Genomic DNA, 13,560 nt, shown 5'->3' on the forward strand with positions numbered 1-13,560 from the left:
GTTGGGCACTGAGAAGTGGGGGTTGGAAGTCCCTTCCTTTCTGCCCTCTACCTTTCAATGAGGAAGTACCTGCTCCATTCTTTTCTTCTCACAATTTTTGAACAACTCACCTGCTCTCATTTGGTTCATTGCAACACCCCAAAATGGCAGCCTAGTACCCCAGTGTTGCCTAATGTTTTGGGTCAGCTCTTCCTTACTATTACATTTAGTTAGAGCTTTGCTGGTGTTTCATTAATTAGCTTTTACCAGGGGGATAGGGTCAATTTTTCCATGGCCACACATGTGAGTTGTTATTATTGTTGTTGGGGTTATTATTTATTTTATTGCTCAGGACAACTTTCCTCAGCCAGTCATACCCAAGCTCTACAGTGATTACCTGAGAGTCTGCAGTTTTGTACATTCTTGTGCCTTCTATTCTGATTCCTTTATCCTGAAATGATTAAGAGGTGGTTATATTTCCTCATGTATCTATCTCAGCTGGAAGAAAAGTTGAGGAGTGTACTAGTCATGACTCTTTGTTGCAAACTATAAAAACCCAAATTAAGTTAGCTTAAGCAAAAGAGGAAATGGACTGTGGAGTAGTTCATAAGATCAAAGGAAGAACTGAAAGATTCTGAGCACCTTGGCAACACAATTTATGTATGTCTCCCCACTTCTCCCTGCAGGCAGGTCATTGCATAGAGCCCCAGATTCCTGTCTTCATAGTTCAGCCACCCCAGCAGAAGGAGAGAGGCTGTTTTTATGTAATGTCTGTGCATCAGTGCCAGGGAAGAGCTCTGGAAAGCCCACTTGGAGTTTTATACTCTCTCCTTTGCCCAACCACTGTTGTCAGGGCTGTAGGGGATTATGATTGGCCTGATCTAGGACCCTTGCCATTTCTTAGGGCAATGGCTTAGGGGACTATGATTGACAGTATCAGAATGACAAGAGCAGATATAGGGCAGGAAAATTAGCCTATGTCCACTACTGAAAGGATACTGCTTTTTCATGCTGGGATAATGAGTATAAGTAGATTTCTGGAAAGACACTGGGAATAAATAGAGAATGGGCTTGGTGAATCTGATAGTAGAAGCCTTCTCTCCTTAGGATGACTGAGCCTGGGCCACTTTCTTAAGAGAAAGAGAAGGCAACTCACCTAGGAATGGTGGATTATGTTATTTGAAGAGCATAAAGTCTGGATAAACTGGCTAGGAAGTACATTCAGAGATCATTGGAGACTCTTACTGGCGTATGGGCCTCAGCTAGACCTGAAATCTCAGTAGGAATGAGTATGGTATCTTCTTTGTGCTTCCACTTTTACTAACTAAATCCTCTGTGCAATAGTTTTCTTGTTTTGAACTCAACTGGAATCTTGCAGTTCACCATGATTGAAAAGTCTTCATTTCTTTCTTGCCTGAGAGGTTGGAGGCTCTACCTCCTGGGGGCCATTTCTAGTTCTCCATAAGAAAGTGGCTAAAGTGGTAACATATGGGAATTTTTTTCTTTTCTTTTTTTCTTATTAATGGTTGTAGTGGGTTATAAAATGGTACCCAGCAGGCATGGAAGGGCTTACATCTATTTCAAAAGCACCAACACATTCAGAGGCCAAAGAAAATCTTTTGAGAGTGCACTATAAAGAGTGTTGTTAGTAGTTTTTGTCACTGCAAAGCCTGATGGGGATTCTGGAGCAAACCCATGCTATTTCACTTTCAGTTTTAATCACAGTCTAGTGGAGTCAAATTAGAGTATAGCTGGGATTTCTTTTTTAGACTCCGGAAAAAGCTATATAGGACTCATTCAGAAAACAGTTGTGGAGGGCTTTCCATGTGCAGGATGGGGGTGGTCAGGGCCCTCCAGGTTTCACATTCCTGCCTGCAGGAAACTCACAGTAATCATCAAGCACCCACACCTACTATAGCATAAAATATAATAAGGATAGAACTCTGAGGGAAATAAAAGCTAGTGACTTGGTTTGGAGAAGAGAGACATTTTATTTGATCAGGTAAGGATGAAGAGCAGGTAGCAGGATGGGGAGCAGAGAGGTGGGAGAATTATAATTTTGTCACTGGGGTATATCCATGACCTTCTTGTAGTCCAAAGAGAAACATCAGAAAAAAGTGCCAGGAGTTCAAAATTAACCAAATCTTATAATACTTTAGTGATTTCATGATATCTTCTGAGCAGACAATGAAACTTCTTAAGATTGTCTTAAAGGAAGGCATTTTGAGAGAGCTATATGCAAATTAAAGTACCCTTCTCCTTGTTATAGTATTTCACAATACTCTCCAAATCCAGACTTTTCTTTCCATTTTCTGTGAGTTGCATTCACTTAAGAAATGTCTATGTCCCATATTAAGAGAGGGCAGCCAGATAATTATTTCAATCATCTTATCTTCTTGTGACATAGATCCCAAACTCATTAGCACTGAAAAGTTTTCATATAGAGCCAGACTAGAGTTGCTAAAAAAAAAATAGGACACACAGTTAAATTTAGATTTTAAATAAATGTATAGAAAATAAGTAATTTTCTTTTTATAAATATGTCTTGCAACTTTAATCTAGGCTTGTTTAACATATTGGCCCTAATGGATAGATTTTGTTTGTTTGTTTTAACCACATCTAGCTTTGTTATATCAAATTATTTTCAATGTCATATGCCTGGCAAGACAAGTCTTACCACCCTAATTCCTATCCTAGCTCCCCATAGTATAACAGAAGGGAGTCTAGAGGTAGAGCAAGGAAAAGACACTAACTAAGGATATATACTAACAAGAAGTTAATCCTGGGGTGTTAAAGGGCTGATTGCCTTTTAAAATTGCATCCCAGGTTTAGACCTTGGTTAGGGCCTCTTACCCTGATCCTCTCCACCATCCTCAGGATTTAAAGAATCACCCCACCCCAGACTGCTGCAATTGGAAAGAGTAGAATGATTGAACAAAACTCATGTTGGATACAGAGCTCCTGGGAAATGAGATCCAGGGGAGAGTGAGTGTAACCATGCAGAAACTTCATTTCTTTAATATGGCCTTTTCTCTTTCCTTTTCTTGTTATTCCAACTGGCCTCATTCATCACACTGACTCACCCATATCCCTTTCCCTTGCATGTTCACTTCCCTAACCATTAAGCCTTCAGGACAATGAGGTTTTGATCAGCATCAAATAATCTTAGGAATAAAGCTTTGGGTCTGTTGACCACAGAGACAGAATTTTAGTCAAACTAACATTAACATCTAGGCCTCAGTTGTGATTCAGCTCCAGACTCAGAAAAACAGAATGATCACATTGTTGCTAAACCAGGTCAAGTGATGCTATGGCTGACTTCAGAATCAGATGCAATGATCAACTAGCTACCTAGTGTTGACCAATCACCAGAGACCACAACCCTAACTCCACCATGATGAATGATTTTCCCCCTATGTAACCTATTCCCTAGAAGCCATAGGGGAGTCAGGTCTTTGAGCACGACTCACCTGTGACTCCAGGCATGACACTATTTTCTTAATTAATAAGCCTTTGCTTTCTTGGCTGTAAGCTCCTTTTTGTGTTTGATTGGGCTTTGATGCACACAGGTGAATAAGTTCCTTTACTTTGGTAACATGAGTAAGGGAGTTGAAAGGATGAGTTAAAATAAGGCAGGGCACAAGCCAATGAGTCTCCTTAGCTAGTTGTGAGTTAGCTAATTGTTGGCTCTATGAGAAGTGCTCTGAAAGTACAGAATTAAAGATTCTATATTGAAGGAACTGGAGCCATGTTGACAAGAGCAGTGCTTTTTGAACTTCAATGTCCATACAAATTACCTGGGGATCTTGTTAAAGTGAAGAATATGATTCAGCAGGTCTGGGGTAGGTCCTAAGATTCTGCATTTCTAATAAGCTCCCAAGTGATGCTGATGTTGCTGGAACATAGTCCATATTTTTAGTAGTGTTAAAGAGAAATTACACTGGGCAGCTCTTTAAGATGGCAATTCAAGATGATTGCAATAAAAGAGAGATTGAACTCAACTTTGAATCCAGCAGGGGCAACTGGGGATTTATAGTCTACAGTCAGGGTGAGGAATGGGATGGAAAATTACTGAGGGACTTGGTTCAGTATCAAGGGTGGGTGGATGAGGAACTTGATTGGGTATCAAGGGTGATTTTTGCTCAGCTGGCTTAGTAAAATTCTTACTAAAACCACCAGGCTTTTTGCTTAACAACAGATTGTCAAATTGTGAACCTTCTCCCCTCCCCTGCCACCATGATCACACATTGCTGATGTGTTCTGAACATTGAGACAAAATCCAACATGACAGTACATATTTTTCCAGAAAAAAGAGTCCTGTGCATGCAGTAATTTGCCCATTCAGCAACAGAGAGCTCAATTCAAAGTTCTCTTACACCAGCGGCTTAGCCACAGCATTTGCTTGAAGCCACAAAGGACAGAGGTTCTTCTCTTTTAACCACTTTGATAACCTTTCCATTTTCTCTTCATCCTACCTCAGTGGGACAAATAACACCTGGAAAACCTCTTCTGGTTTCCTAGGGAATCCCTGCTGAGTCTCTTGGGAGGAGAAATGTCTATAGGGAAATAATAGGCAAAGGAATAGTTTTGGAAATACTTTTCTTCTTGGGTAAGGGAATGAGAAGGTTTCAGCAAAGAGAATGCAGAATTAAAGAGAATCATCTCCCCAGGCCCAAAAGGCCTCTGTGACCCTTTCTTTTTTAATGTATTTATCCTTATTAAATAAATTATATTGTTGTTTCATTGATTTTAAAAATGGAAGCCCGTGATTTTTTTCCTTGTGAGACAGAGAGAGATGTGGAAAGAAAAGACCCCAGGATTTGGAGCCTGGAAAATAGAATCCTTTTCCACCACTTCTTTCCTTAGAGATAAGGATATGAACAATAATAAAAGTAAGGAGATCTCTTCTAGATGCCCAGTTATCTTGAACAACTCTTTGACTACATTTGGCTCCAGCTTTCTTATTTAAGAAATGAGGGTACAAATCACTTTTCTCTGTCCACATTAAAGAAATAGATGGGAAAGTGTTGTGTGGAGTATAAATTGAAAATCACACATTGGTTCTTCTTCTTCTTATTAATGTTGCTTTTACTTTTGCTGCCATGAGCAATATTATAAGGAGAAAACACATATTATAAAAAGATTTTTTTTTCAAATGAGTAAGACAAAGACATGATAATACAGAGTACAAAGATTATAGTTTGGTGAAAATTATCCCCATCCCACCATCAGTTCCTTCTCAGAATAGTAGCTACTTTTAACCAGTTTTTTGTTTTCTTACAAAAATATTCTCTACATATATAAGTATATGCATATATATGTATATATATATTTATATATGTAAATTTGTATTGGTTATTTATTTTTAAGCAAATGGTTACCCACTTTTTAATCTTTATTTCTGTTAACTGTATTGTTTAGTGATTATTGCATATCAGCATAATAGATCTTCCTCATTCTCTATTATAGCTACACAGGGTTCTCGGGCACATCATTGTATATATATATATTTTTTTACTATTAATTTTAATTGGGTGACATTGATAAATCAGGGTACATATGTTTAGAGAAAACATCTTCAGATTATTTTGATATTTCATTATGTTGCATACCCATCACCCAAAGTCAAATTGTCTTCTGTCACCTTCTATATGTTTTTTTGTGTCCCTCCCCTCCCCTGTCCCCTCCCTCTCCTTCCCCACTTGCCCCCCAGTGACCACCACACTCTTCTCCATGTCTCTGAGTCTCATTTTTATGTCCCATCTATGTATGGAATCATATAGTTCTTAGTTTTTTTCTGATTTACTTATTTCACTCAGTATAATGTTATCAAGGTCCATCCATGTTGTAAATGATCTGATGTCATCATTTTTTATGGCTGAGTAGTATTCTATAGTATATATGTACCAAAGCTTTTTAATCCACTCGTCCACTGATGGACACTTGGGCTGTTTCCAGATCTTCGCTATTGTGAACAACGCTGCATAAACATGGGGGGTGCATTTCTCCTTTTGAAACAGTGCTATGGTGTTCTTGGGGTATATTCCTAAAAGTGGGAGAGCTGGGTCAAAAGGCAGTTCAACTTTTAATTTTTTGAGGAATCTCTATACTGTTCTCCACAGTTGCTGCAGCAGTCTGCATTCACATCAGCAGTACAGGAGGGTTCCCTTTTCTCCACATCCTCGCCAACACTTATTCTGTGTTGTTTTGTTGATGAACGCCATTCTGACTGGTGTGAGGTGATATCTCATTGTGGTTTTAATTTGCATTTCTCTAATGATTAGTGATGTTGAGCATTTTTTCATATGCCTATTGGCCATCTGTATGTCCTCTTTGGAGAAATGTCTATTCATTTCTTTTGCCCATTTTTGATTGGATTGTTTGTCTTCCTGGTGTTGAGTTTTACAAGTTCTTTATAAATTTTGGTTATTAACCCCTTATCAGACATATTGTCGAATATGTTCTCCCATTGTGTAGTTTGCCTTTTTATTTTGTTCTTACTGTCTTTAGCTGTGCAAAAACTTTTTAGTTTGATATAGTCCCATTTGTTTATCCTGTTTTTTATTTTACTTGCCTGTGGAGATAAATCGGCAAATATATTGCTGCGAGAGATGTTGGAAAGCTTACTGCCTATGTTTTCTTCTAAGATGCTTTTGGTTTCATGACTTACATTTAAGTCTTTTATCCATTTTGAGTTTATTTTTGTGAATGGTATAAGTTGGTGGTCTAGTTTCATTTTTTTGCAGGTAGCTGTCCAATTTTCCCAACACCATTTGTTAAAGAGGCTGTCTTTACTCCAGTGTATGCTCTTACCTCTTTTGTCAAACATCAGTTGTCCATAAAGGTGTGGGTTTATTTCTGGGTTCTCTGTTCTGTTCCATCTCTGTTCTGTTCTATATGCATGTTCTTATGTCAGTACCAGGCTGTTTTGAGTACAATGGCCTTGTAGTATAACTTGATATCTGGAAGTGTGATATCTCCTACTTTATTCTTTCTTTTCAAGATTGCTGAGGCTCTTCATGTTCTTTTTTGGTTCCATATATATTTTTGGAATATGTGTTCTATATCTTTGAAGTATGTCATTGGTATTTTAATTGGTATTGCATTGAATCTATAATTTGCTTTGGGTAATATAGACATTTTAATGATGTTTATTATTCTTAACCATGAGCATAGTATAGACTTCCACTTATTTGTATCTTACTTGATTTTTTTTTATCAAAGTTTTATAATTTTCCAAGTAACAAGTCTTAAATCTCCTTGGTTAAATTTACTCCTAGGTACTTTATTTTTTTGGTTGCAATAGTGAAGGGGATTGTTTCCTTAATTTCTCTTTCTGACAGTTCATTGTTGGTGTATAAAAATGCCTCTGATTTCTGAGTATTAATTTTATATCCTGCCACCTTGCTGAATTCATTTATCAGGTCCTGAAGTTTTTTGACTGAGACTTTAGGGTTTTCTATGTACAATATCATATCATCTGCAAATAATGATAGTTTTACTTCTTCTTTTCCAATTTGGATGCCTTTTATTTCTTCTTTTCTGATTGCTGTGGCTAGGATTTCCAGGACTATGTTGAATAAAAGTAGTAAAAGGGGGGCACCCCTGCCTTGTTCCTGATCTTAAGGGGATTGCTTTTAATTTTTGCCCATTGAGTATGATGTTGGCTATGGGTTTGTCATAGTTGGCCTTTATCATGTTGAGGTATGTTCCCTGTGTTCCCACTTTGCTGAGAGTTTTGATCATGAATGGGTGCTGGATTTTATCAAATGCTTTTTCTGCATCTATTGAAATTATCATGTGGTTTTTCTCCTTCTTTTTGTTTATGTGATGAATCACATTAATTGATTTGTGAATATTGTACCAGCCTTGCCTCCCAGAATAAATCCCATTTGATCATGGTATATGATTTTTTTCATATATTGCTGAATCCAGTTGGCTAATATTTTGTTGAGGATTTTAGCATCTAAATTCATCAGGGATATTGGCCTATAATTTTCTTTCTTTGTGTTGTTTTTGGCTGATTTTGGAATCAGAATTCTGCTAGTCTCATAAAAAGAGCTTAGAAGTCTTTCTTCATCTTGAATTTTTTGAAATAGCTTGAGAAGGATAGCAGTTAGTTCTTCTTTGAATATTTGGTAGAATTCACTTGTGAAGTTATCACAGGACTTTTCTTTGTTGGTAGTTTTTTGATAACTGTTTTTTTCTCATTTGTTGTAATCAGTCTGTTTAGGTTTTCTGATTCTTCCAGATTGGTTTTTGGAAGATTGTATGTTTCAAAGAATTTGTCCATTTCATCTAGGTTGTCTAGTTTTTTGGCATATAGTTCTTCATAGTATTTTTTTTTTTTTACAATATTTTGTATTTTTGTTGTGTCAGTTGTTATCTCTCCACTCTCATTTCTAATTTTATTTATTTGAGTCCTCTCTTTTTTTCTTGGTGAGTTTGATTAAAGGTTCATCAATCTTGTTTACCTTTTCTAAGAATCAGCTCCTGATTTTATTGATCCTCTGTATTGTTTCTTTAGCCTCTATGTCATTTATTTCCACTCTGATCTTTATTAATTCTTTTGTTCTACTTCCCCTGGGTTTTACTTGCTGTTCTTTTTCTAGTTCTTTTAGATGTAGTGTCAAGTTGTTTATTTGAGCTTTCTTTTGCTTCTTAATGTATGCCTGTAATGCTATGAAATTCCCTCTCAGTATTGCTTTTGCTGTGTTTCATAAATTTTGAGTTGATATATGCTCATTATGATTCATTTCTAGGAATTTTTAAATTTCATCTTTGATCTCATTGTTAATCCATTTGTTATTTAATAACATGCTATTTAGTTTCCAAGTGTTTTTGTATTTTTCAGTTTTTCTGTTGTGGTTGATTTCTAGTTTCATGCCATTGTGATCAGAGAAAATGCTTGATATGATTTTAATGTTCTTAAATTTGTTGAGACCACTTTTGTGCCCTAACATGTGGCCTATCCTAGAGAATGTTCCATGACACTTGAAAAGAATGTATATTCTACTGCTTTCAGTTGAAAAATTCTGAAGGTATCTATTAAATTGAGTTGATCTAGTGCAGGGGTCAGGAGCCTATGGTTTGTGAGCCAGATGTGGCTCTTTTGATGGCTGCATCTGGCTCACAGACAAATCTTTAATAAAAAAATAATAACGTTAAAAATATAAAACATCTTCATGTATTACAATCCATTCATTTCCTACCACTCATGTTCATGGTTGTGGGTGGCTGGAGCCAATCTCAGCTCTCCTCTGGGACAACACCAAATTTTTATTGGATAATGTGTAATGTACACAGGTCATTGTATGGCACTCACGGAATTATATTTTAAAATATGTGGCGTCATAGTTCTCTCAGCCAAATAGGTTCCCTACTCTTGATCTAGTGTATCCTTTAAGTCTGCTGTTTCTTTGTTAATTTTCTTTCTTGAGGATCTATCTAGTGATGTTAGTGGGATATTGAAATCCCCTACTATTATAGTATTGCTATTGATTTTGCCCTTTATATCCATCAGTCTGCTTTATATATTTAGGTGCTCCTATATTAGGTGTGTAGATATTTATAATGGTTATATCTTTCTGTTGTATTGCTCCCTTTATCATTATGTAGTGTCCTTATTTATCTCTTACTATAGCCTTTGTTTGAAAGTCCATTTTATGTGATATAAGTATTGCTACCCCAACTTTCTTTTCATTTTCATTTGCATGAAATATTTTTTCCATCCTTTTACCTTCAGTCTATGTGCATCTTTTGATTTAAGATATGTCTCTAGTAGACAGCATATGTAAGGGTCCTGTATTCTTATCCACACAGCTACCCTATGTCTTTTGATTGGATCATTTAATCCATTTTCATTTAAGGTTATTATTGATATATAGTTGTTTATTGACATTTTATTCTTTAAAGCTGTATTCCTCTTTTACTATATTCTTTTCCCCCTTTGATCTGTTTACAACAGGCCCCTTAGCATTTCTTGCAGCGTTGGTTGGTTGTAATGAATTCCTTGAGTTTTTTTTTTTTTTTTTTTGTCTGGAAAGCTTTTTATTTCTCCTTCAATTTTAAACAATAGCCTTGCTGGATAAAGTAGTCTTGGTTGTAGGTTCTTGTTCTGCATTACTTTGAATATTTCTTGCCATTACCTTCTGGCCTCAAGTGTTTCTGTTGAGAAGTTGGATGTCATCCTTATGGGGGCTCCTTTGTAGGTAATAGCCTTTTTTTCTCTAGCAGCTTTTAATATTTTCTCTTTATCACTTAGCTTTGGTATTTTAATTATGATGTGCCTTGGTGTAGATTTCTTTGGGTTTCTCTTTAATGGATTTCTCTGTGCTTCTTGAATGTGTGATACTTTTTCCTGCTTCAATTTAGGAAAGTTTTCAGCTATGATTTGATTGAACAAAGTCTCTATGCCTTTTTCTTTCTCTTCTTTTTCAGGAACCCCTATGATGCGGATGTTATTTCTCTTCATGTTGTCACAGAGCTCTCTTAGAGTTTCCTCAGACTTTTTGAGTCTCTTTTCTTTTTTCTGCTCTGCTTCCATGCGTTTGTTTATCTTGTCCTCTAACTTGCTGATTTGATCCTCAGCTTCATCCATCCTGCTTTGAATTCCTTCCATTGTGGTCTTCAATTCTGATATTGTATTTGTCATTTCTGACTGATTCTTTTATTATTTCAATTTCCTTTTTTATATTTGCTATCTTTTTATTTACATGTTCATAGTGACCATCTATAGTTGTTCCAAGCTCCTTGAACATCCTAACAATCATTATTTTAAACTCTGAATCTGGTAATTTTTTTATATCTGACTCATTCAGGTCCTTTTCTGGGGATTTCTCTTGAGTCATTTGGGTTACATTTCTCTGTGGCCCATTTTGTCTGTGTATAAGAAGGGTTTGGCCACTGGAGTCCAAGGGATGTTGCTTCTGTGTTCCCTAGGTGTGATCTGTCTGCAGACCCGCTACCCCCTCTGCCGCTACCTAGGGCATTTGGGTGTGGGTGTTTCTGGCTCCAGCCTACTGCAGGTTTCACTGTAGTTTCTGCTTCTCCTCCAGGGGAGGGGCTGTGTTCACATGCCTGGCTCTACAAGCCTCAGCCAGTCTCGGCCTTTGTCCCTCCCCTGTGGTTGGGGTTATGCGCCACACATGGGCCACAAACCTTGGCACCAAAGGCAGGGGTGAGCACCTTTGTTCAGCTGCGGGTCTCTGCCTTTTCCCGGGCTTTTGCCCCACCCCTGCAGGCCTGAGCTCCGCAGGTTGGGCGAGGCTGCATGCCTGCATCCTTGCTCAGCAAAAGATCTCTACCCTTTCCTGGGCTCCTGCCCTACCCCGGCAGGCTGGGCTGCAGGCAGGCCCATAGCTAGGTTGAACCGCTTTTGCACATTCCCTCTGCCCCCACCAAGCTAGACTGAGCTCACATTGGGCCTCAGGCATGGCTGGCCCAGCTTCTGCTGACAGAACCGCACTTCCATGTCCCACCACCTCCCACCCTCCAGCAAGCCCTCAGCAGTGTGGGTGGGGGCGTTGCAGCTCAGACCCTAACACTCCATACTGTAGTCCTGAAAGCTCCCTCCTTCTAGGCGACTCTGCTCTGAGTGCCATGGGAGAGCTTGTTTGGCTGGTGTCCTGCTTCCCTTTGCTGGTATTGCTGGTTCCAGGGGAAATATTCTCTTCAGATTTGGGGAGTGACTCAGCCCAGGGGTTAGGGTGGCTGTCCCTCAAAGTGTTTCTCCCTGTGCCTCCTAGATTACACTGTCTTCCTGCTTCTCTGATCCTCTCCTCTCTTACTGTCCTCTGGAGCCCTGGATGGGTGGTTGGAAAGAGGTTTTTTGTGCAGTCCCTTTAAGAAGAATCCTGGGTCTGAGAAAACTGTCTCTTTCTTACCAAAAGTATCCTGATTTGTTTTGCAGCTAAATACTGTCCATACGCCTCTTCTAGGCTCTGGGGCTATAGGCTGGGACTTTGTTCTTGGGACTCAGGTCCCTCCCTTCTCCACTAAACTCTCTTCCCACCACAGGAGTCTCTCCTGGCTGCTGTTCACTCTGGGGAGCTGGGTAGCCCTCTCTGCATTTCCACTTTTCCTACCAGTCTCAATGTGGCTTCTTTAGTGTTCCTTGGTTGAAGAGTTCTCTTAATTTAGTTCAAAGTTGGTTTTTCCAGATGATGGTTCTTAAAATTAAGTTGTAATGCACTTTGGTTCTGGGAGTTGGAAGTTGGTATCCATCACCATCTTGCCGCCCCTCCCACATCATTGTATATTAACTATAACTTATTTAACTTTTCTTCTAGTGGTGGGCATTTAGTTTATTTTCAACATCTGGTTATTTCAAGTTGTTGGTGCCAGTGAGAATAAAATGCACTAGATATAAAGCAGGTGGGGTCAGATCAGATCTTGGTTTGGCAACCTTGGAACTTAAGTTCTGGCTAGGAAAAATTCAGAGCCAAGTCTCAAAATATAAGAGAAAATTTATTTAGAAAGTCACAGAGGTAGAAGAAATGGGCTCAGGAAACTCATTACAGAGGCAAAAGAAGGGGAGCTTATGAGAAAGAGAAATGCCCTGGATAGAAGGGGATGAGAGGGACAGGGAGAGGGAGGGGAAAGGTGCAGGCTGAATCCTTCATCCTAAGGACTTTCAAGGGTAGAGATTTTAGGAGAGTTCCCAGGGGAAGATTTCAATAGAATATTCATCAGCTCTCTATGTATGTCTTTTCAGGGTCTCGGTCTCCATTGATTGGTCAGCACTAGGTCAGGGGATTCTTTTTTTTTTTTTTAGTGTTAATCTTTTTTTTATTTTTTTATTTTTTTATATAATTTTATTTTTTTAATGGGGTGACATCAATAAATCAGGATACATATATTCAAAGATAACAAGTCCAGGTTATCTTGTCGTTCAAATATGTTGCATACCCACCACCCAAAGTCAGATTGTCCTCTGTCACCTTCTATCTTGTTTTCTTTGTGCCCCTCCCCACCCTCTATCCCTCTCCCATTCCCCCCTCCCCCCCCGTAACCACTACACTCTTATAAATGTCTCTTAGTTTCACTATTATGTCCCACCTACGTATGGAATAATACAGTTCCTGTTTTTTTCTGATTTACTTATTTCGCTTCGTATCATGTTATCAAGATCCCACCATTTTGCTGTAAATGTTCCGATATCATCATTTCTTATGGCTGAGTAGTATTCCATAGTGTATATGTGCCACATCTTCTTTATCCAGTCATCTATTGATGGGCTTTTTGGTTGTTTCCATGTCCTGGCCACTGTGAACAATGCTGCAATAAACATGGGGCTGCATGTGTCTTTACGTATCAATGTTTCTGAGTTTTTGGGATATATACCCAGTAGAGGGATTGCTGGGTCATAAGGTAGTTCTATTTTCAGTTTTTTGAGGAACCACCATACTTTCTTCCATAATGGTTGTACTACTTTACATTCCCACCAACAGTGTATGAGGGTTCCTTTTTCTCCACAGCCTCTCCAACATTTGCTGTTACCTGACTTGCTAATAACAGCTAATCGAACAGGTGTGAGGTGGTATTTCATTGCCGTTTTGATTTGTATTTCTCTAATAGCTA

This window comes from Saccopteryx leptura, chromosome 9 (genome assembly GCF_036850995.1).
Source record: "Saccopteryx leptura isolate mSacLep1 chromosome 9, mSacLep1_pri_phased_curated, whole genome shotgun sequence".
NCBI classification, from domain to species: Eukaryota; Metazoa; Chordata; class Mammalia; order Chiroptera; family Emballonuridae; genus Saccopteryx; species Saccopteryx leptura.